General features: G+C 40.9%; 2 long non-coding RNA genes across 2 annotated transcripts in view; one reads left to right on the top strand and one right to left on the bottom strand.

Moving 5' to 3' along the window:
• The window catches only part of LOC308197729, an 88,137-nt gene that overhangs the window by 23,458 nt on the left and 49,566 nt on the right, over positions 1 to 15,113 (bottom strand). The gene's annotated exons all lie outside the window — the stretch shown is intronic.
• LOC308197727 overlaps positions 1 to 15,113 on the top strand; it is a 63,690-nt gene that overhangs the window by 1,074 nt on the left and 47,503 nt on the right. The window lies entirely within an intron of this gene.

The following is a 15,113-nucleotide window of genomic DNA, read 5'->3' on the forward strand; positions in this document are numbered from 1 at the left end:
AAATATAAGATACTGTCACTGTGCAGGCTAAAAAGGCATTGGAAAGTCAACTGGGTGTAGGGAGAAAACAATCCTGATGGTTAAGTGTTAGATGGGATCTGAAAACTTTGAAGGCCAGACATTGTAGCAGAATATATAAACATGAATTTCTAAATAACATCTGACAAGTGCTGATGTCCCAGTTTGAACCCTTAATGCTAGCTGAGGAAGCAGCACAAGATGTTTGCTATGCACCCCCTGACCAGCATACATGCACCCCCCTCCTGCTGCCTGTGTATGGTTGTTCTCTTTACTTCAGTTTAGATTTCTTCTTTGAACTTTAGTTCTCATTATTTTTGGACTTGTCACTTTGTTTGGAAAGATTTATTTCCACTGTTCCTTCTGTTCTTTCCTTGCCTCTTCTCCTCTGGATGCTTTTTTGGCAAAGCCCATTGCTATTTTTTATGACTTTGTGTACTGTTTCAAAACAGTAAAATGTTTTTGAAGCAAGATGATCCTGTGTTGCTACGTTCATGCAGTAGCTCCTCCACCTCTGCTCCTTTTTAAAGGGTTTGTGCTATAATACCTCTGTTTTTCAGTGGTCATTAAGAAAACAAGTGACTCTGACTAGTAGAACTAAAAAAACTACTCTTCTGCATGGATACCTTGATGTTATTGAGCTATCTGACTTTCCTCCATGAGGGCAAGCCAGGTATCTTTCAGATCACATGAAGGCTTTCAGATGCAAGTAAAATGGACTAGTTCTGATACTTCTGTCACAATGTTGAAACTGGCTGAAATTCCCAATGGAGGGGGAGACAGCTGGATTGCTGAATTGTCATTTCCTTTGGATGCTAGGCCTAAGACCAAAATGTTTGTCCCTGTGTATTTTGGATCATGTACCATGTCCTAGTGACAACTGAACTGATTTTATTTGCAAGTTGGATGCTGATCTAAATCTAATTTTAGTAGTGTAAATCATGCAAGTTTATAAATATATGCACAAATAGATCTGATTGGCTGAAATGGTTTTCCTTTAATGTTCTGGGGTGAGGCTCCCCTATGTATGGTCAGCAGGGGAAGAGCTGGCAGAGATGCACTGTTGTTTAAATTTAAAAGCCTCTACAAGCAGCTTTGAAAGCTCTTTGCTTTATTCAATACGGTAAATGATAGCTATAGATCTTGGATATCCAGGGTACTTGAAGAAACTGTCCATGGGTACTTGACCAGTATAGCCTGAGTGTTCTATATTGGGTGGTGCACAAAGCCCATGCAGTTCTATGCTATGTTTATATTAGCAATTAACAATAACAAAAAAAAAAAAATCTGCTTTCTAAACACTTGTGCTTCTCAAATATTTGTTTTCCCCAATTAATTTCTAAAAAGCCTTTCTCACTTTCCTGACGATGTTTTTTTTTGTTTTTTTGTTTTCGTTTTTTTTTTTTGGTGGAACTCTTTGAGGCACTGAGGTAGTAACACAATTTTTGGCCATAGTAAGGGTTTAAACACCTTTCCAGATAAGGAAGGTGAGACTCAAGATTACTGAAATTGGGAGAAGTTATGGGATGTGCTTTTCCATGCCAGAGAAGCTTTGAGAAGTTCCACTATGTTTTATGTTAGGGACATTGTGTCTGCCAGGAGTACACACTTATACTAAATACAAGAGATCTGTGCCTGGTGAACCCTCTGCTGACTTTGAGCCTCAGTTTTCCCACCATAAGAAGAGCAAGACCTTAATCTGTATTACAATGCCCTTTATTGACACCAGTTCTTCATAGCTCATCTAGTGCTTTAAGCACTTTGCAGGTAGTGTTCTTCCTGTTGACTTGCACATTTATAAGGTTTAAAAGGAACTTTGGTGCTCCATCCCTGGTATCCAAAATACGTCTGCTAAATGTCCTCCATGGAGTCCAAATCCAGATCAAAGGACTATGAAGTGGTGGTGACTTTCAGTTTGGCAATAAACACCCTTGTCAATAGATCTAGGTACAGCCTGACCAGTGGACTGGCAGCATACTGGAAATACACAGCTACAGCTTTCCAGAGATGTAGAAATGAAGGATGAATGTGACTCTTAGGGGAGGATTTAAACAGTATTGTCCAGGAGAGCAAATCCCTCATCTGGACCTGTAGTGGATGTCAGTAAAAGACAGCTGAATGTTAAATTTAGAACCAGGAAAGACCTTAGGTCATCACATGTAGTTCTCTGCTGAGAGCATTATTCATGTCTGGGAATTTCCAGCTCTTCCAAATGTAACTGCTTCTTGCATCTTTTTTTCTTCTGCTAGATAAGTTTACAAGGGCCTTATTCATCTGTTATTTTAAAGTAACTTTTTCACATTTTCCACCTGACACACTCCTAGGTGCTGGTTTATCCCTATACTTTTCTCTGAGCAAGTGTTTCACTTTGGCTGAAATACTTCCTTTCTGCTCCTGATGAATGGCTTCAGTCTAGCACTAAGTAAGCTTAACTTCACTTTTAGTAAGCTGTCTCCTGCACCTGCTTCATCATTCTTGAACAGGGCTAGCCATAACTAGGCTAGGTGTAACAAGTATACAGGTTAAGAAGGGGAGAGTGTAGACAATTCAGGAAAAAATGGTGGATTCATCTGCTTTGTGTGGAAGGGGATATCCCAAAATCAGAGCAACTCTGACAACATTTGTAGTGCTGTTGCAATTTGAACCAGACCCACATCTGCAAAAATATTTTCTGCAGCAGCCACTAGAGGGGTAATAAAGATTTTTTTTTTTAAATCCAGTCATTGGTAGAATGAATGGATATTGTCAAAAGAATCCCTTATATCCTGTATTAAAAATAAGCATGTCTCACTTCAGCTTCTGCAAGACACAAATGCTCCAATCATTTCCCTTTCCTTTTTGGAGCTCAGAGCAGACTTTTGAGGGCAACAAAAGCCCAAATTCTAGTGAGACCTGTGGAATGCAGCTCACAGTGGGTTTTATACAGAGGGTCTTCAGGCAGCCAGGAATTTCCTCTGAAAAGTGAAAAACTCTTCTCTGAAGAAATAAAATAAGGTGAAGGTGGAGGTGTTGGGGTTTGGAGTGGGCTGTGTTAATGGTCTATAGGGACAAAAGCTGTGAAAGGAGAGGAATTGCTGTCCATTACTGCTGTTAAGGAATTCTCCTGTTACTACTTAGCTGTGGAGTTTGCAGTTCAATCAGGTCAAATCTAAGGGAATGGTTCTACTCCTTGCACCAGAAAGGACTACCTCTGACTTTGGGGAAATTTGGTGGGGCTCATACTGAATGCTGTGACTGCCTGCGCTGGAAGGTGAGCAACTTCAGACAAGGCAGAGGCACCATTTGCTGTGGCATGCTCAAAGGATTCTAATGTGCCATGGAGGGCTATAGAGGAATGTGGCTTGACCAACAATGAGCATCTTCACTGTATGACCTAAAGCTTTGGGGCCTAACCCCCCTGCAGGAATTCCCATTTCAAGAACTTCAGAGATCAGGTTCATGGTGTTGTCCAAGGCTTCTGCTCCAGAGGAGTACCTCTGGTCTTGAAGGAATGCCTTGACTTGTATCTGGTTTTTATGATCGGAGGTAACTTACCATACAAATTGTCCTGAGCAGTTTGGCTTTCTCCTTTCTATGTATCCCAAAAAGGAGGAAGGGGAAAATTGAGATGGCTCTGTTTGGAACCCAACATCATCAGTCCCAGGTCTTCTAACTGGTATGCACTTCCTGTGAATTTGCAGCATGGAAGTTGGCATGTTAAAGTACTTAATATGAGCCCTAATTACACCAATATAGTAGGATAGTGGGCAATTTGTAAAATGTTTTTCAAGGCTGTTATGCATCAAGGATGCTTTGGAGAGACAAAAGAAGGTTCCCTGGGAAAACACCTCTTCTTGAGCATCAACCTGCGGGTTACTCTGTACTGCATTTTGGGCTCTGTAGATGTTTCCCTGTGTTATCTTCAGTTGCATGTTTGCCTTCCTGTCCAGCCAGTGTTCAGGCTAGCATCTGCCACTCATCTAGGTACTGCTTTAGGTGCCCTGTGTTAGCTCTAATTGGCTGCAGGGTGAAGGGAATCCTGTCCACTGACTTATGTTTGGTGGAACTTGTTTCAATTCTGTTTGATTTTGCTTAGCTCTATTAAAGCTGATCCCAGAGGGCCCTGTCCATTGCATCAGCTTGCTGCTTGCTTGCTCTCTGCTTCCACGCTTTTGCTTGCTTGCAGGCAGTCACCCAAGAGCAAAGTCAAATAAACTAGGCTACCAGAAGGCCAGCCAGAGGCTGTTCTTGCAAAAGAAGCTTCACCCATCTTACCCAGAAAAGGGTGGGGAAAAAGACAAATTCTCCATTAAACTGCTGGCAACAGGGCACCATGAATACTCCCAACTCCCTTATGAAAACAAACTAAAAATCATTTGTGGTGGGTGGGGAGACCTGTTATAGATGCAAAGGTTTTGTTTCTAGTTTCAATCTAGATGTCAGCATCCAGTGTTTCAGGGCTATGTAGCAGCCAAAGCAGGAGTTTTTTTGTTTGTTTTTAAAGGTAACAGAAAAGCAGCAAAATGAAGCTTTCATGAATTAAGGAAAGCCAGATGTAAAAATGTCCTGCTCAAGCGTGGTTCAATGTTTTTAACGAATTCTCACAACCTTCATATAATGATCACAAATTGTCTTAATTGTATTTCTCTAATGTGAAGGAGCCTACTCCTCTTCTGGTCTGTGTAGGTATTAACAGGAGAATAGATGGAGCAAAGAAGAGACTGTCTACCTGCCATCTAGTGCCACAGTGGTCCCCAGCAGCCTGTGCAGGAACTCCCTGCTCAGCTGTCTTGCAAATCAGAAGCATGCAGAATGCGTCTGTGAAGCAAGGGGATCAGAGCACGTTTATTGTATGCTGAACTGCCTGAAAACATTAGCTGCCAAACACTGGCAAATCTTCTATTGAGTCTGTGGTTTTTTTGAAGTTTACAACTTGACCACATTTATATAGGTTTTTGTTTTTATGTTGACGGTGCAAGTGCCATCTTTGAGAGTAGGGCAATTGTTCTGTCAAATTTTACATTCCTATTCTAAGCAAAGGCATTTTCAAAGTTTTTCAATGGGACTGTTACTTCTTTTTTCACTTGGGCAAAAGGATGCCTTTTTCACTTTGGAACTGTTCTAACTGAAACTTCAAAGGAAATTATTCTGAAGCAGATGATGTATAATGGAAAATTTCAGGTTGAGCCATTTTAGTGGGGTAGCTTTAAAACCAATGGTAAAGCAGAGGCCTCTTTGCAAGAGGAAAAGAAGTTGGATGCCATCTGCATTGTCTGCATGTTCAGAAACATGAGTTGGTAAGGCTTTCCAGGCAGCTGCATTCAAATATTCTCCCTTTCTTTGTGGGAGCAGCACCAATTTCACCCCAAATCTGAACTTGTATGCAAAGTTGAGAGCTCAAGGACCCTGAGTTTCTTAAGGCTTCATGAGCACAAATGAAGACAGTCTTGCTGCTGCCTGCAAATGCAGAAAAAAAAACAAAAGGGTCTTGTCTTCGTATTCCACTCCTGGGAGGGACCAAAGGATGTTAAGATGAGAAGACCCAGAGACTCTTTCCAGCTTGGCTGCGGCTTGGTGACTGCTGGCAAGTCCCATGAAAACAGCCTGAGCGTGCCCCATCAGCAGCTCACAGCTCTGCTCTGCCCTGTCATCTCTGTTTGGGAAACTCTGGTGGCTTTGCTTCCTCAGCAACATTAAAAGCTCCACAGAGACTGTAACTTCAATGGCTCCAGCCAACAACCCTCCAGCGCTCCTCTGGGTTCCCGAACACATGGCTGATTGAGGCAGAAAATGAAACTGAGCTTTCCTACATGTATATGAAAACGGAAGGACGTGCATTTGAGGCAAGCCGGAGATGTTTTTGCCTTTTATTGCCTCTGACTGCTTGAATCAAACCCTTTAGACTAACATTATTCTTTCCAATATATTTGAATATGCTACTGCCGTGAGTCATTTGTGACAACGGGCGCTCATGAGGGCCACGTGCATGAGAGCCCTTCGCTGACTGGCTCCCCGTGGCCCGGCCCGAAGAAAGAGCCATGATTTTCTTTGTCTTTATTCTCATGGAAACAGAAAGTGGATTTGAGGTGAAACATCTGGTTTGTTTTGGGGAAATGTTATTTATCTTTTCTTTTTCCCTTGGCATTTTAATGTTTTATTCTGTTTTCTAAACTCTTCCCCCTTTCTGGAATAAGGGCCTTATTTGAAGCCCGTTGGATTCTTCCATCAATGCCAGCAAGGCTTTGGATTGGGCCCTAAATACAGATATGGATTTCTTTCCATGCTTTTGTATCTGTCCTCTTGTGATCCCCAGTGCAAATGCCTTCTGCATTTGTTGCAGAGTTTGGCATACCCCCACATGCTACATTTGAAGGTGTTTCCTGTTTCATTGTTAATGTGTTCCCTTTATGCCAACAGCCTCATAAGTATTATGCAGACAATCTGGGGAGCTGGAAAGGGAGGTGAAGTCTTTTCCCTGGTAGACAAAGACAAAATCATGGTGGACTGAGGTATGAGACCTACAGTGATTCCAACACATTGCAGCAATGCCAGGGACATTTCAGTTGCATGCAGGAAATAAAAATGAGCCTGTATTTTATTAAAATCCCTACCAGACCATTAAGAGCTCAAACTATGTGAGAAATTCTCTTCCAAGTCTGCATGTGATCTACTGCTTGAATGAGTTCCCAGAGGAAGTGCTAATGGTCCAAGTGACCAGGACACCAATGTTACAGACTGAGCTTCTTCCTTCCTAAACAGCAGGCCTTGGACAGAAGTTTTAGGGTTTAATACCAGCACTACTGGCTGACAGTCTCTGGCACACAATGTGCCTACAGACCTAGGACTGAATAAATTTTTCTTTTGCTGCATACAATGACATCCTACATGTATTAGCAGAAATAAATCGTACGCATCTTATTCAGAAAGGCTTCCTACCTCCATTAACTCCATGGCAAGATGCTGGTTCTATTCAGACACTAGCCTCCAGCCAAATTTGGTTTAAATTGGCATTTAACCAGTTTAATGGATGGTCTTATACACTTATCACTGACCATATATGTAATTCTTTAGGAAAGATGGTGTAATATACAAGGGTTTCACTGGATGTGTCTGGAACCCAATGTTGCTAAGCTTGTTTTGCATCTTACTCAAGTTTTCCATCAGTCCCTATGCCCCCATGTTCTAACACCTCACTTACTGTGGCTGCTTTGAGGCAGGGTCTGCAGCTGAGCTGTTCACCTCTTCTCTCTCTCCTTTCCTTCTGAACTTATGGAACTGCAGAGCAGTCAGTGTTAAAGACTTGCTACTTACTACTTGACTTTAATTATGTTGTTTCTTTCACTACCTAAGAATTGAGCTTAGGCTGAAACCTAGCATTTACACAAATTACTGTTACCACAGGTGAAGTGAAAACAGTAAGTTTTCTGTGTTTTCCCATCGGTCTGGTTCTCATTGTCTCTATGTGAACACCTAAGCAATGTGTCCATACAGTTTTTCTCTCCTCCCTACCTTTAAAACAGACCTGTGGGAAATCTACTCTAATTTAGTAGAACTGGCTGTCAATATCAGACATGGTTTCTAAATCAGTTGTTAAAATTCACTTCCAGGTGGCTATGCTCTCTGCTATTTCAGTCATGTGAGTTCAGTCATGTGGTCTCCTTTCATACTTAAGAGTAGCTCTGAAGCCTTGAGCTCCATTCCACCAGCTCCAGCTTTTAGCCTTGTTCTAATATCCCACCCTCTCCATGTGAGCCAGTAGATCCTCTGCTGACATTGGAGATACACCTAGATTCTCCTCACCCATCTGTGCAGTGCCTCCTTTTTTCTTTTTGTACCCAAGGAACCTTTTACCTGTGCTAGTTTTCTTTCAGAAGTCCAGCTGACATGGCTCCTCTGGAGGTTCGTGTGTAATCAGAACAGTCCCATGTAGCCTTTAAAGAAATTTGTTGATCTTAATTATTCTTTGTTCTGCATATGCATTCCTGAAAACAGCAGTGGGACAAATAGTAGGACTTGTAGCTTTTGCTACTGTTCTCCTTTATTGCCAGGCTACTGGTGTACAAAGAAACAAAATGATGAACTTCAAAGCAAATTAATCTGGTGGGAATAAATACTTGCAGAGTATTCTGTTGACTTGACTGTCACCATAACAGATGCGTGGAGAAAATTTCTAAAGCACATGGAAATCTAGCCATCATGTCTATGTGGAAAGATCAAATACATTTTCACATCGCTCCTTGGTTTATTCACTAATTTCTTTGTGTAGACTGCAGTTTCCCCACCTTTCTTGGTTTTGACCCAGGTAGAGCAGATTAACAGTACTTGAGCCCTGCATTGTGAAATCTCATAAACCGCTGCGGAAGGTTATCAACAGAAAGCAATGGATGGAGCTGCTTTGCAAGATGCAATGAGAGGAAAGCCCTTTCCATCGGCAATGCTACTTGGTTGCTGGGGGCCAAGGCACTGTACCCATACAGCCCCTGAGGTGGAACATTTTCAGGAGTACTTATGAGAATCTGTTTTTAGGAAATTTGCAATTTCCATCTTGTTGCTGTTAACCATGACACGTATTTTAAACAACATCTTGGCTTTCAGCCTCTCTGCTTTTGTTTCCTACATTCATAGGATCCTTATAGGAGGAACTGGGTGGTCATCCAGCTAGAAATACCAACGTGCTCTCACACCATCTGGCTGTTGCCTCAGAGCCTCCTGAGCATATTGCCCAGAAGTGACCTCCAGAATGCTTATGTGCTAGTAGGGATTAAATGTTCAGACAAAGCGTGTCAGCAACAGACAAGACTGTACTGTATGAAACTGTTCTCCAAGGACATTCTTCCACTTGTCCCTTGAACAAGATCTGAAACAACATCTGGATGAGGATTTGTCACATGACTTTAAATATGCTGACATTTTACTTCAGTGACATGTTCTGATGCCCTTTCAAAAAAGTACCTACCAAATGAGGATTTAATTTAGATTTAAGATTGCATTTGTCTATTAATAAAGTACTATGTAATAACTCAAACCACATTTATTGAGGCTGTTGTGATTATGTAACAGGCTATTATGTTTCTAATAATTAGCTGGCACTATTCAATTGCATATTAATTAAAGAAGTTGCCTAGTTTACTTAAGAGTCAGGAGTTCCGAATGTGGTTTTGTTGTCACCTCATGCTCAGGAGGTGAGATTTATATTAGCTGACAGTTGCCCACGTTTTTGCCTTGTCTTTTTTCTTGACATGTAGTGATCATCCTGAAAAGGGGAGACCAGGTAATCTAGAGATCAGGGATTCAGGAACAGGGAGCTGAGGGGACTAGCCCAAGTTAACACAGCAGGAAGTCTGAGATGGACCAACATGGCTCTCCTGAACTTACTTCTCTCATTTTTAACTTCTCTCATTTTAAGTAGCCTGGAACTGCAGGTGGAAATCCTCCCCTAATGCTATTTTGTGGCCCAGGAGACTTTCCTAACCACTTGGTTAGCATACCCCTGTGGTGTGAGAGTCTGTCTTTCAAAAAAAAAAAAAATCCAAAACCTTGAAAGATTTTTCCATCATAAGGTGGAAAGGGAACACTTATGAAATCTCAGTTATGTGGGATGGGAAAATTGTTTTTCTCTTCACTCTAGAGCAGATTGATAAAAGACTCATGATAGCAATTGAATGCTGGGGAGATTTTTGATCTGTGCAGCTGTGCATAATCCTTATTATTTTTACAAGTCACTGGAGGCATTTGATAGGGTCAACATGGTAAGAAATCTGGACCTGAAAGTGAAACAAAGCCTCTGTCAGAGGGGCCAGCTTTTAATTGGAAACTAAATTTAATTTTAGAGGAAGAGGAAAATACCACACTTCTAATGAGATCCAGGGCACTTCAGAGAGCAGTCTGCAAAGAATATTTAAATAGAAAAGTCCTGTTCAGAAAGACCTGTAGTAAATGACTTCTTGATATTTTAGGTGGATAAATACACTTGATCTCATGCTTCACAAATGAGAAATCATATATGAAACATGCTAATGACTTAAAGTAAGACTTTTAGACTAATCCTAACTTTGACCAGAAGTTGAAGGTGTTTTTTTGAGCTGTTAAAGGAAATTAAGGAAATTGATTTTCTTTTTTTTTAATGTTTGGAAGGGGATTTTTATGTGAATGTGGGAATCAAGGACCAAACTTCATTGTAAGTGAAAACTTCCGGTTTTCAAGAGTTACTTTTAATTTAAAGACAAATTGGAGGTGAAGTTGAATTCTGCACATTGAAGTTGTTCAGGTTGTGCAAGACAGTGCAAATGCAAGTACTTATAAACTTTGAGAAGTGATAGTGATACTTTTTGTAAGTAGTCTGACCAAATGATATGAAAACTTGAACTCAGATTTTGACCATTAAATAGTCATTTGAGGAGGAATTAGTTTCTGCACTTCATGCTTTGCCACAGCCAGAGGATGTGATGAGTGAAGGAAAGGATTGTGGGTTCCTTTCCCTGTCTCTTCCAGCATCTACAGCCCCTGGGACAATTCTGGGAGATGAGGGGGGGATGCAATGACCCCAAATGGACCAAGGTTAGGTTTTACACTCTCAAGGCCAAAGAGAAGCAGAGGAAAGGGGTTTTCCTATTTCACCAAGTTTACTTACATCCTTTAAAGCTGATTTTTTTTTTTTGGAAGATGGAGGAGGATATTATGATGCTCCTTCCTCCCTCAGTGTCTTTTATTCTTAACCAGTGATTTTAACCTGTTTGCTCAACATAGCAGAGTCTTGAAGTTGGGCACCTCATTAGAAAAATGATGGCATGTGGAAGGTTGCAGGCTTCTCTGAAGTGTTCTTGTGTGGTAAATCAATTAAGTCAGGGCTAAAGAGATCCTTAACCAAGTATAAGAGGGAAAATTGGGTGAGGAACAGAAGAAAAAAAAAAAACTCTCACTTTTTCTTGGGCTGTAAATGCAAGGCTGAGTAAAATAACCAAATCTGATGAAATCAGATATTTCAAGCCAGAGACCAGATCTCTAGGAAATAAGGGTAGTACATGTCTCTATACCATACATCAGACCCTACAAAATTTTTATTTATTTTTTTTTAAGCTGCAGTGTCCTTGAGTCTGATCTAAGGGGGTTATCTCCATGTGAAGGAGCATGGTACAACCACAAACACTTAACAGAATTGTAGTTGCTTTTTTTGCAGCAGGGCTGACTTTCTCCCAGCTTTGGGTGTAGAGGGAGAAGGTTAAATCTGGGGGAGGAGAGAAAAGGAAATAAATGATACATGAAGAAACCATTTTTTTTGCCTTCCTTCCATCATGTATCAGAGGATAATGAAATTTTTCAACTGATTAGATGCCCCATTGGTCGGAAAACTTGGAAGCAATCACGCAATTATATCACAAAACCTCAGTCATGTACATTCAGCCAAGTAGAGAAACCAAACTATTAGCAAAAATAAAGAGAAGAAAAGAGAGAGAGAGAAGGGAAAAAAAAAGACTATTTATATTGCAATACTGGTCCTGAAAAATGGAAAGAAAAAAACACAATGGAAAAATTTCTGCAAACAATTAAAGGAGGAGGAGAAAAACTCAGGATGGGGCTAGTGTTGCAGGATAAATATAGAATTTATAGCATAGTAAGAGCTGTTTTTGGTGGGTTTTAATTGAAACTACATTGGTTACCCCTGTGCTGCTGAGCCCAAGTGCTACACTCCGTGAGAAAAAGAGGGACTGGGTGATTTTCCTAGGAAGGGACTGATGCATCTCTGAACAAAACAATGATTGGCAATGCTCATTGTGAGCATTTGGGGCACTTCTGTAAACAGGGGTATGGACTTGTGCTTTGCTCCACGCCACAGTGTCTGGGCTCCTGACAGACCGTGTTCAGCCCCCATCTGTTCCAGAAGCCAGCAGACACAGAAGTAGTTTTGCTAAATGAAGCCACTTGCTTGAACTAATATTTTTCGTTCCTTTTTCTAATAGGAGGGTTTCTCACATCTCTTGGTGACAGAGTGGAGGAAATATTGTTTCTGCGTACCCCTAAACCATCCAGATAAAGGCTTGGAAGCACAATGTTTTCGTTGGTAGGAAGATGGAGCAATTTAGGTGTGAAATCTAGTCCCACTGAAGCCTTAGTGGCTTCTTTTTGATCTTGGAGGTTAGGGCTTGACCACTGAGTTAGCAGCCTCTCTAGGCTCAGGATCACCTGCAAGCGAAGACAGGTCAGTTATCTGTACAATATATTCTATAATGAGCTGAGGACCACAACAGCTTCCTAGAATCCAGGATCTTGGCATAACTTATTAGAGAGCGATGGAGCAAATCAGATGCAGATCTGAGGGGCAGATAAAGTCCAAGTTACCTTTTTAGTTTTCTTTGCCCCCTTTAAATGGACTTCAAATGAATTTTAACTCCTATTCCACTGAGCGACAAGTAGGAAGTGGTAGCCAGGATGAAGTGGAGCAGAGGAGTTAAATAGTAGCATATTACTGGCATACATGAATAGTGTAAAAAAGAAAGCAATAACAGAATACACTGATGTGATCCAGAGCATAAACTGAGTCTGAGCTAGCCATTTACCTAATTGCTTTGCCTTGTCCCAATTTTGATTGTGACAACTGGCCTCTTCCCAGAGAGGGACTCCATCCCACCCTTTCTTTTTGGAGTTGAGATGCTCTAGTTTTGGTGTCTTAGTACCTCGCTATTATTGGAAGCAAAGTATCCTTTCCATTCCCTTGGCATCACAGATGTGAAATTCACTAAACTAGAAATATTTCTATTATTTTTTTTCCAAGACAAAAAGAAAATATTTGGCAATTCCATGCTTGTTTGGTGCTGAGGCTTGATTTTGTTCCCCAGAAAAGTGGGAGCTGTTCTTTGGACTCTGCAAAACCTCCTGGGGTGAGGGGAAATTGGTGGCTCTTTGGGAGCTTCCTGGAATGTGAAATGCTGTTTAACACTGGCTTTGTCTTCAGATGCTTGGGATCTCTGGAGTCTCAAAGGCCCAGGGAGTGCCAGTGTAGGATGGAGGATTAGATGGGGTTAAAAAGGGGAATTTATTAGGAGCAACTTTAGAGCAGAAACTGCAAAGGAACGGCTACATTCTTTGCCTTATTCTTTACATAAATTCTAAGAGACGGTGGAAAACAGTTACAGGGCTGGATCCAGGCCAGAGTCAAGGTTATGTTTTTGTTTTGCTTTCCACAAAACACTCAATGTCCCAATTTTCTGTTCTCTTGGGGAGGTGGGGGTTCAGCAAAGAGCTCTTCATTCATCCACTAGCTCAGTGCTCACTGTCCTACTGAGCCTCCTACAAATCTTAGGTGCCAGCAGGAGCAGAGCTTTTTCATGAGAATTATCTGACCTGGTTTCTGGATGCTTGTAGGCCAAATCTGTCCCATGATGTGGAGCATCAATGCTGATCTCTAATCTGCTCAGGCTGAAGAACTGTGACTATTGCCAGACAATTGATCTTACGATTGATTGGTAGAGAGCAAGGCGTACAGTGGGAATAATTAAGTGAAAAGCTGATCTCAAGTACTCTAACTGCAAGATGCAGTGATGGCAATAGCCTTCAAGACTGAACAAGTTTTTCAGAGAAAGCAAAATGCCAGTGCTTTTCCCATATTTTGAATGCCCTATCATTAACCTGTGCAACACTGTAAGGCCGACTTCAAAATGATCTGTTGCAAAAAAAGGGAAAATATAATTATCTGGACTTTCAGCACAATACAATTCTGTGGTGGAAAGTGGACACCTTTCTTGAATACCTCCTATATACCATGAAAATACCAGAAGGCTTCCAGGTTTGACAGGAAGTTTTACATATAAAATTGCATCCTTTTTTATAGGAAAGGGAAGGAAGGTTTCTTTTTTGTCCACCTCTTGTTGTGTTGAACTCACCCTGTATTTCCTGTAGGCTGGTCATTGGCTTTGTCCCCCTAAGATATGAAGCTTGAGCTAAATTCTATCCAGGGAGCTCATGAAAATCAGTGAAGTGTATTCTTTACTTGCATCATAAACTGAGAATAAACTTTGGCCTCCTCTTTCTTGGTCTAGAAGAGTTTCACCCCTGTGCAGAGATCTGTGTGCCATTCTAAAGAAAAAATATAGGCTTCGTTATTGCCTTTTTCAAAATGGCAAGTATCCCTCAAAATTTGGTATTTTCACATTTCATCCAGAATAATCCTCCTTTAAAGGAGGCCATCCTTCAATTCCTAGAAAAAGGTATGTAACATAAAGGGCTGGAAGGACAGCAGTCTGATTCTGCCAGTGTAAGTGCCTATGACTTCACCCCTTTTTCCTCAGCATCTTCTAAGCTCTGATTGATATCATCCAAAACCCAGGCTGGCAAATGAAGAGTCCTGTGAGAGAACTGGTAATCTTTATTGTCATATTTTACTAATCTCTCAATAGTTCAATTCTGTTGGCATTATTTAAATAGTTGATTTAAGTTTGAGGGCAGAACAGTTCCTGAGGCTTTAAAAGTCCTTTAAGTTCACTGGCAGAAAAGGAACCTCCCAAGGGTAAATCATCCACAGTTAGTAATTTGTGCCCATTGTTGTATCTCTGAAAGTCTTCAGAGGGTTCATCTGAAATCAAGGTTATTTCATATAAGTCCAGATTTGACAATGGAACAGATTAGTTTGGGGACTTCAAACTGATAATAAGCAGGATGGGGACTAGTCCTTGAGCTTGTTTGAATTCTCTGGAGTCTTTTTGGTGATCAAAATGGTCAATTCTGCAATATGGAAACAGATCTGTTGAGAGAAAAAACTATGCCTACAAAAAAAGAACAAAAACCCCACAGCACTGCACACAATGTTTGTTTTTTTTCTTTACGTATCCCAAATCTAGCTATGAAACCAGTCTGAACTGAAAATTTTGCCCAAGAAGCCTGTACTACTAATCATTTGCAGCATAAAGCTAAAAAAAGGTTGTAGAGGAGTCCAAACTCTGCTCTGTTACAGACTTCAGTGGTTCTTTCATCCATTTACATTGCTTTTGGTGGGATCACTGCAGCACAACTGAGAACACTTCCTTTGACCTATACAATTTATATTAAAAAAAAAATGGTTATAAAACCAAACTGAGCACAATTCCACTTTTAAGAATTAAATCCTTCAATTACCCATGTACAAA

The sequence above is a fragment of the Anser brachyrhynchus genome (genome assembly GCF_964034855.1).
Source record: "Anser brachyrhynchus genome assembly, chromosome: 7".
Lineage (NCBI taxonomy): Eukaryota > Metazoa > Chordata > Aves > Anseriformes > Anatidae > Anser > Anser brachyrhynchus.